Genomic DNA, 14987 nt, shown 5'->3' on the forward strand with positions numbered 1-14987 from the left:
ATAGCTGGAAATCTTGTTAACTAAATATACTCAAAGTAAAATTTAAAAAATAAATAAATGAAATTCTATACATCTATTTACTTGTTTTCTATAGCAAAAAAATTAGTTGCAGTTGCTATGCTAGAAAAGGCACACAAAATTTCAACTGGTCACGATGAGTGGAGTCACATTGGTTGATGTTTTGGAGTGCACACAAATTGTGAATATTTGATTTTATAATAAAGAAAAACCCCATAGTATAATAGATGTATAATAGATGTGTTATAAAACATGAGTATGCATTATTTTTCTGATGTATTAAAAAAAAAGACTTGTAAAAAAAAAGGATAGAAAATAAAACCCTTGTGGAAGCTAAAAGTATAACATGACAAAAAATAAGGCTTTCCACCTATTATAATCAAATTATATTCTAGTAAATTCACCATGTTGAAGCTCTTTTCCTTGAAATTGATATAGTAGCTCATGACTAGGTCACACATCATGGCTCTTCCTTTGGCTTTTGCAAGCCAGGAAAAAAAAAAAAAAAAAAACATAAATCATAGGTCTAGAACTCCACTTAATGAAGAATTTTACTAAAAATTATATCACTTTTTATAGGAAAAATTTCCAATTCTTTGCAATCTTATTTGATAGTCTACAAGATAAGGTTGTTTTGAAGGCAATTCAAGGTTTCACAATCAAAGTGTGGTGGGAATTATGAAATGTTGATTAAAGGGAGATAGACATGGGATTGGAGTGAGGAAGTCATGATGAAGATTTGAGAGACCATGGGAAAATTAAAGGAAAAATGTTAGAATCAAATATCAGAGCTAAAGAAAAATATGGTATTTAGTATAGTTTGCACAATCCACTCAAGGAAAGTTTGAATTGATATGTTTCACACATTTTTTGTTCCCAAATCATAAAGGAATTTTCTTTTAGAATACTGCTAATTATAAGGAGTGTTAATTTTGGTGAAGGTGAATAAAAATCAAAAGAGGATATGCAAAGAAAAATTTTGATGTGAGCATTGCTATAGAATTTCAAAGAGTACAACTGCTAAGTACAAAGTTGTATGCTACTCTCCTAAGATGGATGGAAAAAATAAGGTTTGCAAGTTGCCTAATTACTTGCTTGAAGTTAAAAAATTTAATTACAAATTTTTCAATGAGTTGTTAAGTGAAAAGTGAATCAATTTAAAACTCAATATATTTCCAATATTTTACAAACACATGTTAGTCTACTTGCTAAAGAAGTTATTTTTTACAAACAATTTTGAGTCTCCTTGCTAAAGGAGTTTTTTATCTGCATGCAAAGTGGGATTGATAAAATCTAGTCCTACTCCATTACTAGTATGAGCTCCAGCCCCATCAACAAGTCCAAAATTGTTCTTTATTAAATTGGGATTTTTCTACTTGTCATGCATGCATGTGAAATGTGGACACATTGACAAGGTACATGTTAGCATAAATTTTTCTATATTAAATTGGGGTTTTCCCACTTGTCATAGATGCATGTGAAATGTGAATACATTGACAAGGCACATGTCATTGTCTATTACCAACAATTTTCATAGCTCTCAAAGGTCAATTCTTTGGAGAATTGTTTTAGCAAGAAAAAGAAAAGATCCTGGGGAAAAATAAGTTGAGCCAATCAAAAAATAAGAATTTTCTAGGGGGATTTCAATAGGAAGTGGTTATGAAACTATAGGATATACCACATATTAGAATATTTTCACCATTATCGAGTCTTGAACTATTGTAGATAGACATCCCAAAACTTTAGTCTCTTGCCTTAATGATAGGGACTAATAATTTATACATACACATTATTGATAAATTAATGTCTCTTTTAATGGAATCGCTTATATTATTGGATGTATGGGAATACATGAGAGATGTTTCTATAGGATTACTAATCATTATAAAACATACAATTGAGTCACTAGTTACATAATGAGATATTGTAAAGATAGTTAAAGGAAAGACAAGATAGGACTTAAAAAAATTAATGACATGTATATTTAATAGATTGAGATCCATAAATGTTAGCTAGACGCTCATGGTAAAAATCAATTTTAAGTAATATTAGTCATTATATATGGATATTTAGTAGGTGCATCTTAATTATGTAGCTATTTCACTATACAATAATTAATATTAATATTGCATATAAAAGGTCTATGTAAGATGAATTATAAAGAATGTGTGTAATAGATCATTATTTGTCTAAATGGATAAAGTTTTTGAAAAAGGAGGAAGGGAGAGGGCCTTGAACCCATAGTTACAAATATAGCAAGGCAAGCCAAGGGCCATTAAAAACAAATAGCTAGCCAAAAGACCAGAACCATCAAAGAGATCACTCCCACAAAATAATCAAAAATAGAAACCAACTACCAAAGAAACTAAAACATGTATTGAGAGAATCGTAACTAATCAGAGATAGCATGAAACTAAAAGTTTACTAAACAACATGCAACAAAAGAAATCAAGCCAAAATATAGGATTCGATATAAACTATATGCATATAACAGTGTTGTAACAGTAACGAGTCTTAAAAATACTTAAGTACTTAACTTCAAAAAATGTAAAGGTCTTAAAGATATGTAAGTTTAAAATAATATAAATCATATTAAGCTTAGGACTAATATAATTTTTTATACCTCTACAAGAGGTGATCAAGAAACTAAAATAGGAAAGAAAACTAAGCTTTTTTAATATATTCCACTTTTTGGTAAGCTAGGAAAGCTCCCCATGCCAATCTGTGACATCTCTAGCCTCTTGTTCATGATCCTTCTCATTTTTAGTGGAGTCCAGATCCTTGATCTTTTTGTTGATATGAGATTGTTTTGAATTGAAGAACTTGTGATAGAACAACCATTATTTTGTCATTGATGTCAAACCTACTACTTGTTGATAAGACAACTACCTAGTTGATTTGAGTACTATCATTTGTTTTATTAATGGAGAGGTTTTGATCAAATAAGTTAATAAGAGCACCTAGAGGAAAGGCTGAGTTATGGTATGAAAAAGGAGTACAAAGATCAATTAAGATAGTGATGATATAGTGTATTGTTTATCTACTTAAGGCTACAAAGTTTGGATATATTGATCAAGTTTAGAAGAACAAATAAGAAGAATTGAGTTTGCCAAGCTTGACCAAGTTGATAGTAGGTGTCGAGACAAGTTATTGAAATTCGAGCAAAAAATTAGTTGGAGCCAAGTAAAGTGAAGATTCAGTACATGTCGAGTAAACTTAGTGTAATCCAAATAAAGTTTAGTTGATGCCAAGCACCAGTAAACTTTAGTGTTTGTCAAGTTATCTAGTTGAAGACGAGTGGAAGAATAATATGGAAGCTGAGTAACAGCATATTGATTCTGAGTGCTAGTATTCATGTTAAATCATAGATTTGATGAATCTAAGTTGACTATTTTGTTTTCTTGAATTGTGTGAAGTGTATGGAAGATAACTATGATGAATTGGTGGCATAGAATTCAAGGTAAACCATTTTGAGATGAACTCAAAAAGGATTAAAGAAGAAGGTTCTAGAGGAACCAAATGGAAAAGTGGGTAGATTCATTGAATCCTACCTAATCCTACCTAACCCTAAAATGGACGATTGAGGTGAAATGACAAAAGATCTTAAATCTCTATTTATAGTGAGAGTTGGTCAAAAGGAAGGTTGTCATGTGTGAGAACCTAAGGAAGACAAGGAGTCTAAGGTATTTGCTTCATTCAATGGCTGAACAGAAGAGACTGCTATTGGCAAGCAAAGCAAGAAGGCTTAAGAGTATGAATGCTTGAAGGATGAACAAGCTATCAGAGTTGAAGTGTGTGAAAGCCAAGCAGAATGGAGGACTAAAATAGAGATCTATAATCTACAAGTGAGTTTTGATTTGTTATCAAATCAATCCATATTGTTACTTTCTAATCATTGTATCGGTGTAGGGTAAATCCTTTGGATTAAGGTTGACTTAACAGTCATTTGTAAATTCTTTAACTAGGTGAAATTCCAAGTGAACGATCTAAATTCCTCCAACAAGACTCACTCCTAACATGGTGATTGAAATTCTCTAACTAGGTCACATTTAATAGTGTGTATTGTAACCTTTAACAAGGTTGGCCTTTCACAGGGCATCACTTCAGAAGAGTGAGAATTAGTAGCATGTCACTAGTGGTTTTTCCAAAATTGTGTTTCCACTTAAAATCCATGTGTCAAATGTGTTATTGAATCTATTATGTTTCATGTTTACATTTCTGCAAAGATGTTTTGACCTAGGACAGTAACCTACAAAGCTTAAGCATTGTATGATCTAATAGTTGCATGCATATAAGATTTTATGGATATGGTTTCATTAAGCTGTGAAAAGTATTATTTGTACATTTGGACTTTGGATAATTGATTCAACCACCCCCCCCCCCCCCTCCCCCAGTTATTCTAAAAAAATCCAACACTTCTATAGTCTACTCTTACTAGTGACCACCCCCAGAACCATTATTTCTATTATCTGCCTCTTTGTACTACAAATAGATTCAGAAAAAACCCCCAACTCTATTTTAGTGATGGTATATTTGTACATTTCAATAGAAAAAGTACAAAGGTATGTCACCTTTAAGGTTGACTTATTAAAATGGCTGAATTTGAGTATTTCTATCTAAAAATCAATTTTTTTTAAGCATATGATCTAGGTAAATTCATTCTAGCTAAGTTATATATAGTCTCACACTTTTCCAATTGGAAATGTCTATTGAATACATGTTTTATACTAGTTTGTGTCCAATTAGTAAAGAAATAAATTTCTTTAAGAAAATTGACATTTCAAAAACTCTTACTCTTTTTAATGATTTTTTTTTAATAGCATATAAGCAGCATTCTATAGAGTTCAAAGTTAAGAATATTCTCATAAAGGGTTTATAGTATTTTACTTAGATATAGTATGTTGTAATTAAAAAATGCTACATGTACATATTTTAGCACTCGAGAAGATGTTGATTTTGAGAAAGAAAAAAATAGTAAATCTTATCAAAAATAAATAAAAGAATATGACTTTCTATGAATAGAGGAGAGAGTCCTCTTCTAAAATGCATAATTTTTCTTTTGTTTGAATATATTTGTTTTGAAAAATGTGGTGGGAGATGAAAACTATTGATTTTAGGTGAGTTGCAATTTGAATTGTTATAAAAGAGAAATATAGCTCAAAAGATATTTTTTATTTTTCATTGATCTAGCTATATATGTCATCTATAACATATTCTAGGATCAAAGGGAAAAAGGTTTATCTCCATATAGTTTTGTGGTGGGAATGAGACCCCTCATTTTCAACATTTTTCAGCATCTAAAAAATAACCCTTAAAAACTAGGATAATATATCAATTCTTGTTCCAAATAATTATTAAAAATAATAATCCTAAACTTTACCCATTTGTACACATTTCATTAATTTGCTTGATTTTCAAATTCTAAATAATAATATTAGTTTAATGTCATTTAAGCTGAATAGTTATACTTTTGTTAGTCTTTTCCTTTATAAAAGGGTGACATGGGTTTGTGTTAAATCCAAGGATTCCATTTTTATTTGAAGAGCATCAACTCGTGTTAAATCCAAGGATTCCATTTTTATTTGAAGAGCATCAACTCTACTTGAAAGATTACTTTCAAGCTCCATAAACCTATTGAGGAGGGAATCCCTTTCCATGTTTTTGTCCCACTCTTCTGCATTATGACCTTTGTCATCTTCATTTTTTTCATTATCTTGAATAGGATCAGTTTGGTTCTTAATAATTGCCTCCTATTCAACTATTTACATGTTCTCATCTTCCCCATCGTAGTTGACACTATCTTCCTCTTTATGGTCTGCATCCGTTGTGTCCTCATCGTCAGTCTCCTCTTCCACTTCAACCTCTGCCTCAAGGAATTTTTATTCCTCCAAACCCATAGAGGTGTCCTTATCACCCTTCTATTGATTTTGTGCTTTCTTCCTTTAGATTATTTGTATCTTCTTTCCATTGAAGTAGCCTCTTGTTGTCCTATTTTCCCAAAAGTAATTTTTTTCTTTACTCTCTTCATCCCCCATGTCATTTTTGTCAACATCAATGATGTCTTTATTAGTCCTACTCTTTTAAGGGGTGGTGCCTTGGCTTATTTGGGAAGAATTCTTCCTTTTTGAAGGGGTTTTGAGTAGAAGATCTTCTTCAAGGGGAATTTTAGGGTTACTAGATGGTAGAGACTAGTCAGTACTAGATTTTTTTCGGTCCTAGGGTTAGGTTTTTCTTTGCTAGGGCTCACAATAGGGGACAATTTTATTTCATTAATTCTTATAGATGAGCTGGTACCAACTCACTCATTCCCATGGATCAAGGTCCTACTAAAAGTTGGGTGGTGAGAAAACACATGTTGATCTAAAACAAAAATTAATCCCTGATGAAGAGGAGTGTTATCTCCATTTTCTATGCTACCCTTCAGGGAGGGAATCTGAAAGAAAAGAACATGTGTTTTCTCTTCATGGCATAGGAAGTTAAATAAACATAACTGATAAGCATGGTAAGGGTCAAACCTATCTTTGCAAGTAAAATATTTCATAATGCAGAGGAAGATAATAGCAAAAGGAGGGGGGAAAGAAAGTATGTTAAACCCATTTGTCACATTTATGCATTTCGCCTTCTCATTATTGCCAAAGAATTTTGTCATTTAGTTGTTGTTATTGCCCTAGTTTTTCCTTTTGACTCGGTGACCTTTACATCTCAAACCAATGGCCTACACAATTAGCTCTAGCATAATTGTAAACTCAATGCTGCTAATAGTCCCCATGCCCTTATGCCAAGAGTTAGCAAACCTTGAAGAAAGTTCTTCATTGAAGCCCCTCATGGCTTTAGTCAAACTGGTTAGCTCCACATTCGGAAAGTACTTCCATATCTATTGATTTCATTTCAATTCCCTATTGTCCCTTGGTTCAACTTTTTTCAATGGCCCTCCCATAATTTCAACTTTACCCAACTCCTAGAGCACTTCCTAAATAGCTTGATTATCTTCCATGGTAATGGAATTTTGAGAAACTTCAGAACTTCATGTATTTTCCATAGATGGATTTCTTTTTCTACATACAGAGAATCAAGAAATTTTGAGAATAGTGAAGTCTCTCAATTATTTTAGCCTGAAAAACTCATTATTGAAATAATGTCATAATAAAGCCTTTCTTGTTAATTAAAGATCCTCAATTTTAGTAGATCTAGTATGAATCTCACTAGCATTTTTGGCACATTTGGCAAGTAATGAATAATTGGTAAGGTTTCATAATTCATCATACTTTTTTCCTTCCTTATATCTGTGAAATCCTCCTCATATCTTGTCATTAAAAGAAAGGCTAGAGCAAGCTTTAATGATGTCATTAAATTTGAAGTTTTGAATGTTGATATTGGCCACCAAAATAACTTTAGGTATTCTACTATAATTAAAATTGCTTCTCCTCTTTCTAGTAATAACTTTCTCAATTATAGATCATTTTCCTTCCCTATCAATAGTTGAAACTTTCATCATAGTGATGTCCTTTTGAATTTTAAAGTTACCTTGAGCCAAAAGAAATAATATTTTAGTGATATTTAGAATGAAGTAATAAGAACTCACTTCTTTGATTGGAACCTTAAACATTTCCATTTTTATCATTAATTATAATAATTTTGAGTTGTTTTTGGAAATTAACTGCAGTAATTAGTTTCCTTTCTGGGCAACCCAAACCCTAGTTACCAAGGAAGTCTATAGTATTATTCCCTTCTCTTTGAGTACATTTGATCTTGAATTCAATAAATATAGATAACCTGCATTTTTAGTCTTCCATCAGACAGAGAATTCTCCAAAGACTTTTAGCTCTATTGGAGAGGATATCAACTATAAGTTTTGGGTCAGCTTCCAAAATGAATTTTTTATTCCTTAGCTCCTGAAGAGACTTGATACCTTATCACATTGCCAACCCTTCAACATAGATATTAGAATTGATGCCAATATCTTTTGCAAAACCTTAAAACGTTTCTCCTATTGAGATCTGATTGAAAAGATCATTGTTGAAAGAGATTATTAAAAGAAGGAGATTGTTGAAGAAGACTATGTGTTTCAATCATTGTTTTGTCACTGATGTCAAACCTACTTTTTCCTGGTAAGACAACTACTTATAAGATTCAAGTACTTTCACTTAGTTCAATTATGAAGAGGATTTGATCAATAAGATGTAACAAAAGAACCTAGAGGAAAGGTTGAGTTGTGATTATGTAATGAAGTACAAGGATCAATTAAGATGGTGATGACATTATGTATTGATAATCTACTTAAGGTTACAAATGTTGGCTACACTAAGAAAGTTTAGAAGAACAAGTTACACAAAGTTTGTTTGCCAAGCTTGATTGAGTGGATAGTAAGTGTTGAGCAAAGGTAGTGCAAGCTGAGCAAAAAGTCAGTTGGAGCCAAGTGAAAGAAAATTCTAGTGGATGTTGAGCACTAGTAAACTTTAGTTGATGTTGAATGATTTTATAAGTTGATGCCGAGTAACAAAGTATGTGTCGAGCATTAGAAGGTTGATAATTTTGAGTTGTTGCATTATTTTAAAGATCAAAGATTCATTGAATCTAAGCCGACAAGTTTGTTTTCTTGAATTTTGTGAACCAGGTGGAAGATAAGGATGATGAGTTGGTGGCACAGAATTTGAGGTAAACCATTTTTAGGTGAATTCAAATTGGATTCTAGGAGAAGTTTCTAGAAGAGATATGAGATGTGGGATAGATACATTGTATCCTACTTAATCCATTCGAACCCTAATTTGGACAATGGAGAATGAGTGGAAAAATATCTAAATTTCTTATTTATAGGAATGTCTGGTCATGAAGCAAAGTTTTGGTGTGTGAAAACCTAAGGAAGAGAAGGAGGTAAGGGTTTTGCTTCATCAAGTAACGTAAAAGAAGAATCTACAATGGCATGTTAAGAAAGATGGCTTAAGGAGATGAATATGTGAAGGGTGAACAAGCTATCAGAATTGAGGACTAAACAGAGATCTGTAATCTGCAAGAGAAGTTGTATGTTCAAAGCTCTACTATTACTCTCTAACAATTGTATCAGTCTTGGGTAAATCCTTTTGATTAAGGTTGACCTAATAGTCATTTTTAAATCCTTTAACCAAGTGGCATTCCAAGTGAATGGCCTAAAGTCCTCTAACAAGGCTCACTTCTAATAGGGTGATTGAAATCCTTTAACAGGGTCACATTTAATAGTGTGTATTGTAACCTTTAATAGGGTTGGCCTTTCACAAGGTATCACTTTAGAAGAGTGAAAAAGAGTAGCATGTTACTAGTGGTTTTTCCCAAATTGGGTTTCCACATAAATCATTGTGTTAAGTTTGTTGATGAATCTACTATGTTTCATGTTTTACATTTTTTAAAGTTGATTTGATAGTAACCTACAAGTTTTTAAGTGATTGCATAATCTTATGGATGCATGCATGAGTATAAATGTTTTATGGGTTCACTAAGTTGTGAAAATTTTTATTTATACATCTAGACCTTGGATAACTGATTCACCCCCCCCCCCGTTATTCTAAAGTATTCCAACATTCTCCTATGTTATTCCTAACCAAACCTCCTATATTGGATATGTCTAGGTTACCTTTTGAGAATCCATCCACATTACATTTCCACCAATTTAGGTATCGATTTCCTCCATATATTCAACCAAATCAAATTAGTGAGGTTCTGATTGATATGCCAATTTTGTTTGATTTTGGTTTCACAGAAGGAGGGGAAATTAGTGCATTTAGGGAAAGAAGCAACATTGACACTATCTCTGACCAATCTCTTAACAATGTGAAAAAAATCAATAGCAAATTTACTCTCCTCCCTAAATGTTCTATTATTCCTTTCTTTCCACAGTTTCCAAGCAATCTAGTGAGGATTTAAAGCCAAATATTTGGCATAGTAGGATGTGAAAAAGGAGAGTAAGACCAAGTGAAAAACAAATCCTTAATGAATTTAGGCATAACCCATTTGGATTGAAGAGATTGAAACACAACACTCTATAGGTCAAAGGAAAAGGAGAAGTTCAAAAAAGGTGGTCTATATTTTCTTCTTCATTTTCACTTAAAATGGATCTATTGGGTAGGTAGAACCCCCATCAGAGAGGTTGTCATGGGTGAGAATTTTTTCATGGATCACAACCCACTAAAAGTAGTTGATTTTAGGGAGGATCTTAGGAATCTAGTTAAGATTCCACTTAGGGTCCCTTTCTTCATGTAAGATTTGGGAGTGTAGGTTGTTTTAATAGAGGAGCCATTACCAGAATATCTCCAAATGCATATATCTTCAAAGGTGGAAATAAAGAGTTGGGGACTCGAAAGTAGGATAGTCAATTCATCAACTTCCAATTTTAACATTAGATACTATCCTCATTTCCTTATGTCACTCCCAAAGATTTATTAGTTCCATCCAACTAGTTCTTCCCTCTTCCTAGATCAAATAGTCTCCAACTTTCTCTCCTAAAGTTCTTTTTAACTAGTCTTGCATCAGGCTATCAATAAAGACATCCTTTAATTGTCTATATTTTTTCCACATCTCTAACCAGAAAAGGGAATTAGTACCATTACCTATGATTTTTCTACTTCCCTTTCTTAGGATATTTTTAGTTTTTTTTATATCTTTCCAGAGGAAGGAACAACTAGTAACATTGTTTTTCTCCAAGATAGAACCAGTAGGTGATCAGAGCATATACTTGGCCTGCGATATTTTATACCATTATTTGTTTCCCATTAGTAAACTACCAATGTATCTTAGAAATGAGGGCTCTATTCATTTCCTTGAGTTATTATTATGACACCACCTTGCGATAGGGGTTTACAAACCATTTCCCATTTAACCAGAGACATTTTTCTTTTGTCCTCAATACCAATACACAAAAAAAGTTTTTTGTATTTATTTCAAGGATTCAAAAACTTTAATTGGCATAACTTCCATAGACATAAAGTACATGGGGATGCTTTGGAGGTAGGCCTTAAGGAGTTGAAGTTTTCTCCCTTGATTGAGTAGTTTTCCTTTTTGACCAGAAAGTTTTTTTTCTAGAATCTCTCAACAATATTGTTCCAAAAGTGTAAGGAAGGATTATTAGGACCAAAATGGAGACCAAGGTAGATGCCTAGAATACAGGATATGTAATAATTCAGGATACTCGATATCTCAGCTTGCAAAGCAATATTGGTATTAAAATAAATAGCTTGTAACTTTTTTTAAGATTAATTTTCTATCTTGAAATAGTAGCATAATCATTTAGAAGAGTCTTCCACCTTTTAGCTTCCCTCTTTTGGGCTATCCCAAACATGATAGTGTCATCCACAAATTGTTGGTAAGTAGAGGAGGGAAGGGTAGGAACATCTTTAATATATTTGAGAGTTTGTCCATCATTGAGTGTGGAAAGACTCCTACCAAAAATCTCAACCAAAAATAAAAAGGTAGGTGGATGAGGGGTCCCCTTGTCTTAGGCCTATACCCACAGAAAAGAACCCAATAGGAGCCTCATTGACCATAACAACATACTTTTTGGTTTTTGTTAGAAATATTAATTTTTCCTTGGATGTATTTAATTTTGGATATTTCAAGGATCCCTACATGTAGCTTCTCCTCTTGTACACATGTGGAGGACATGTCATTTACTTATCCTCTAGTCCACATGTGAGGACAACTCATTCTATAATTCATTTTATAAAGGAAATTAGTTTGTCCTCCTTAAGATGATCTTGACACTCCACACACTTATTATGAATGTGGCATTCATATAAATTGAAGTTACACATGCAACTCCTTTCTTGTCTCCATAAAAGAGATGTTTCTTTTGCATTCTTCTTTACACATCACATTGATGTTATTGTAATGAGCCATTTTGCTCTCTCTCTCTCTCTCTCTCTCTCTCTCATATTTCCTTCATTTGTAATAATCACACTGGGTTTTCTTTGCTTTTCCCTTTTAAATCCTCTGTCTCCTTATTGCTCCACTTTAGTGTATGCTCTTGGAAGTTGTATATTTCATGGTAACATTTCTTCTCACTCAACTAACTTGGATTGATTTCATTTTCCTTACTCTCATTTACTTTTCTTACATGGCATCAAAGCTTGGTCACTAATCCTTGTTTTGAGTTTTAGTGTTGAAGGTTGTCATTCATTGGAGCTCACCTTATTTGGAGACATTTTTTTTAGAGAACACATTTTTTGTGGCTTTAGCTCATTCTAACTCTTTGTGTGTGCAAATTTTATTATTTTATCTATTATTTTATATCTAACCCCCTTTGGAAGGCTTTCTACTAGAGGTTTATCTTCTTTCATTTTTTTTTTCCTCTTTTTTTGGAAGGCTAGCTGCCAAAACAAGAGGAACTTAGATCTATTATGGTAGGTGTTTTGTCACAAAATATCTTCTTGTTATTATACTAACAATTGCTATTGTAGGTTTCAAAATATTACTCTATTACTAACCTCTAACCTTATAGATTACCAGTTCATATCTATAAAATATCTTTATCAAATTTTCTTATCTACTTTCGAAAGAGTTAATATGCTTATACTATTTAGAGTTTAATTCAAATCTTGAAAAGTCTACCTTTGTGTGTTTGTTAAAAATAAGAATAGAGTCTTGACCTTAAAGGTTTGTAATAGACTAATATCAATTCTTTGTAAGTATGTAATATATCTCTATAAAAAAAAATTACTTTCTTGACCAAAATCAATTTTAATTCAAACTTTAAAATAATATATGTTGTATCCTTTATTTCTTCTTTGTGCCTTTGTTCGTAGATTTTGTTTTTGCTTGAGCTTTTCTTACTCTATCAGACCACTCTTTGTAATATCCTAATCCTAGAGCTTGAAAATAAATATAATTATTAACAATTGACTAAATGATTGAATATTACAATTATTAATTAAATAAATTATTATTATCAAGATATAAAATATCATTTATAAAAATTAAAAATAAAAATAAACAAGAATAATGCATAGCTATAACTAGCCTATATAATGATTATCAATCCACCATTGACAAATAAAATCTATTTATTATACATAATAATTTATAAGTTTGTAAATGAATTATATAGTAATCCAAAATTACTTGGACAAGGTCGGTCCATTTAACAAATAATGCCCTAGGGGTCATGACCCATTTACTTAGGTATACATATCCCTTCAGTGATTGGGGGAATAGATATAAATGGTCATACTCGTGCATATGAAAGAAACCAAATATAATCAAAGCATATTTACCTTCACCTTGAAAATATAATCCACAGAGACCCATCAATGTGTCCTGCATGGATTCCACGATGGAAGAAAAAGACCAGTTTATGTTATATGGACTAATCTGGCATAAATAAAAAGAATATTAATATCATCATGAATGGAAAATTGTGGATAATGAAATCATACAAAAGATCACTATTGGTCAACACTATGCCATAAAGTCCACGCAGATCTGAGCCCATGCATAACCATGCCAGCAATATATTGTGTGAAACTATTCACATACTAGGCAGGCCAGTGGATTCCATGACATAACAAGCAAAGCCTTGATCGAACATAGTATAAACATTGGGCATCAACGATACGATAAGGAACATAACCCAAGGCATTCCTTTGATTTGACCCTAAACATACCCATGCTGACATACCTTATGAGTATGATGATGTCAGCCAATGAAGATATAAAGATCTTTATCATATACATTATAATTGAGTAGATACTAGATATATGAATGTATCATTTTAGGGTTAATGTTCAATATCAATCTCATTAACTATTTTTAAGGTATTTCTTAACATCATTATAAATGACTATTAAATATATTCTTATATGATATTATAAGAATAACACTTTTATCTTTCAATCATAAATACAAAGAAATAAATATCATTTGATAAACTAATGCTTATTATGAATATTACAACTTGATATAACGAGATCAAGCATAATGGACCCGATCAAGAGCTATTACACTGTTCTCCCATTCTCAGCTCTACTTCAACATATTTTTGTTTGATACCTCTATTTACTCTATCATTCTTGAGATCATTTCTCTCTCCATCTCTTTATGTTCCATTATCTTCTATTTGAGAGATGTTTATGGCATATATTTTGTTGTGCATTCTCTAGTCATTGTGCATTCTCCTATCGTGTACTCCTCTTGTCATTGTGCATTCTCTTTCCTAAACATCCCAATCTTCATGTGTTAATTCATAAACTTTGTGTGTTCTATCTTAGGTGTTAATATGTTAATTCATATCCACTTTTCTAGTTTTTCTTTGTAATGTCTATTATCTTCCTGAATAGTGGTCATTCTTCCATCATAATAATCTCTTGATCAATTTTTCCTTTCTCCTTGCACTAACTATAATTATATTCCATTCTTTGCATTACTTTATTCACTCCATTATTTTGTCAAGTCTAATTTTAGTTTTTCAAACCTCCTCCACTTTTATATTCTCCTTTTAACTTTATCCCACCTGGTTCTCTTCTTTTCCTCTTAACATTTATGAGATCATATTCTTTTTATACAAGTTGACTTTCTTTAAGCCAAGGTCATTTATTTTATAATTAGCCAAGGTTTTTTAGAAACATAGATTCATTTTATAAAACTTTTAAATATTAATATTTATAAAGGTAAGTTTTTCTCTTTTTTCAACATTTTAAACTTATTTTAATTTGTTTTTCATAATTTGAAAATAAAGCTTTTTTTTTCAAATTATAATAAAATCTTTAATTTTGGTTAATAATAATAATTCAATACAAATTTGACAGTCATTATAAAAGGAAAAATGCTTACATGAGATGAAAGATATTTAAATAGAATTAATTTTATAATTTCTTTATCAAATTTTGAATTTTTTTAAAGCTTTAATTGATTATAGAATTTTTTTACTTATATAAATTTATGTAATGGGAGTTTTTCTATTCAATTATATTAATCTTTAATCGTTCTTTTAATCAAAGGGAGATTAGCT

The sequence above is a fragment of the Cupressus sempervirens genome, chromosome 4 (genome assembly GCF_028749045.1).
Source record: "Cupressus sempervirens isolate cs-2001-9-10 chromosome 4, ASM2874904v1, whole genome shotgun sequence".
NCBI classification, from domain to species: Eukaryota; Viridiplantae; Streptophyta; class Pinopsida; order Cupressales; family Cupressaceae; genus Cupressus; species Cupressus sempervirens.